A 2,292-nucleotide genomic window follows, 5' to 3' on the forward strand; every position below is an offset into this window, starting at 1 on the left:
ACGATGTCGTCCCTATACCGTCGCCGCGGGTGCACCAGGCGTCACTAGCACGCTTAGCGAAAACAACGACCGCGCGGAACGAACATCCGCCGCCGTTGAGAAATCCCGGGCACACTCACGATGTCGTCCCTGATGCCGTCACCGCAGGTGCGAAAGGCGTCACTAGCACGCTTAGCGAAAACAACGACCGCGCGGAACGAACATCCGCCGCCGTTGAGAAATCCCGGGCACACTCACGATGTCGTCCCTGATGCCGTCACCGCAGGTGCGAAAGGCGTCACTAGCACGCTTAGCGAAAACAACGACCGCGCGGAACGAACATCCGCCGCCGTTGAGAAATCCCGGGCACACTCACGATGTCGTCCCTGATGCCGTCACCGCAGGTGCGAAAGGCGTCACTAGCACGCTTAGCGAAAACAACGACCGCGCGGAACGAACATCCGCCGCCGTTGAGAAATCCCGGGCACACTCACGATGTCGTCCCTGATGCCGTCACCGCAGGTGCGAAAGGCGTCACTAGCACGCTTAGCGAAAACAACGACCGCGCGGAACGAACATCCGCCGCCGTTGAGAAATCCCGGGCACACTCACGATGTCGTCCCTGATGCCGTCACCGCAGGTGCGAAAGGCGTCACTAGCACGCTTAGCGAAAACAACGACCGCGCGGAACGAACATCCGCCGCCGTTGAGAAATCCCGGGCACACACACGATCTCGTCCCTATGCCGTCGCCGCGGGTGCACCAGGCGTCACTAGCACGCTTAGCGAAAACAACGACCGCGCGGAACGAACATCCGCCGCCGTTGAGAAATCCCGGGCACACTCACGATGTCGTCCCTGATGCCGTCACCGCAGGTGCGAAAGGCGTCACTAGCACGCTTAGCGAAAACAACGACCGCGCGGAACGAACATCCGCCGCCGTTGAGAAATCCCGGGCACACTCACGATGTCGTCCCTGATGCCGTCACCGCAGGTGCGAAAGGCGTCACTAGCACGCTTAGCGAAAACAACGACCGCGCGGAACGAACATCCGCCGCCGTTGAGAAATCCCGGGCACACTCACGATGTCGTCCCTGATGCCGTCACCGCAGGTGCGAAAGGCGTCACTAGCACGCTTAGCGAAAACAACGACCGCGCGGAACGAACATCCGCCGCCGTTGAGAAATCCCGGGCACACTCACGATGTCGTCCCTGATGCCGTCACCGCAGGTGCGAAAGGCGCCACTAGCACGCTTAGCGAAAACAACGACCGCGCGGAACGAACATCCGCCGCCGTTGAGAAATCCCGGGCACACACACGATCTCGTCCCTATGCCGTCGCCGCGGGTGCACCAGGCGTCACTAGCACGCTTAGCGAAAACAACGACCGCGCGGAACGAACATCCGCCGCCGTTGAGAAATCCCGGGCACACTCACGATGTCGTCCCTATGCCGTCGCCGCGGGTGCACCAGGCGTCACTAGCACGCTTAGCGAAAACAACGACCGCGCGGAACGAACATCCGCCGCCGTTGAGAAATCCCGGGCACACTCACGATGTCGTCCCTGATGCCGTCACCGCAGGTGCGAAAGGCGTCACTAGCACGCTTAGCGAAAACAACGACCGCGCGGAACGAACATCCGCCGCCGTTGAGAAATCCCGGGCACACACACGATCTCGTCCCTATGCCGTCGCCGCGGGTGCACCAGGCGTCACTAGCACGCTTAGCGAAAACAACGACCGCGCGGAACGAACATCCGCCGCCGTTGAGAAATCCCGGGCACACTCACGATGTCGTCCCTATGCCGTCGCCGCGGGTGCACCAGGCGTCACTAGCACGCTTAGCGAAAACAACGACCGCGCGGAACGAACATCCGCCGCCGTTGAGAAATCCCGGGCACACTCACGATGTCGTCCCTGATGCCGTCACCGCAGGTGCGAAAGGCGTCACTAGCACGCTTAGCGAAAACAACGACCGCGCGGAACGAACATCCGCCGCCGTTGAGAAATCCCGGGCACACACACGATCTCGTCCCTATGCCGTCGCCGCGGGTGCACCAGGCGTCACTAGCACGCTTAGCGAAAACAACGACCGCGCGGAACGAACATCCGCCGCCGTTGAGAAATCCCGGGCACACTCACGATGTCGTCCCTGATGCCGTCACCGCAGGTGCGAAAGGCGTCACTAGCACGCTTAGCGAAAACAACGACCGCGCGGAACGAACATCCGCCGCCGTTGAGAAATCCCGGGCACACTCACGATGTCGTCCCTATGCCGTCGCCGCGGGTGCACCAGGCGTCACTAGCACGCTTAG

The sequence above is a fragment of the Ixodes scapularis genome, unplaced genomic scaffold, assembly GCF_016920785.2.
Source record: "Ixodes scapularis isolate PalLabHiFi unplaced genomic scaffold, ASM1692078v2 PGA_scaffold4__175_contigs__length_147842914, whole genome shotgun sequence".
Taxonomy (NCBI): domain Eukaryota; kingdom Metazoa; phylum Arthropoda; class Arachnida; order Ixodida; family Ixodidae; genus Ixodes; species Ixodes scapularis.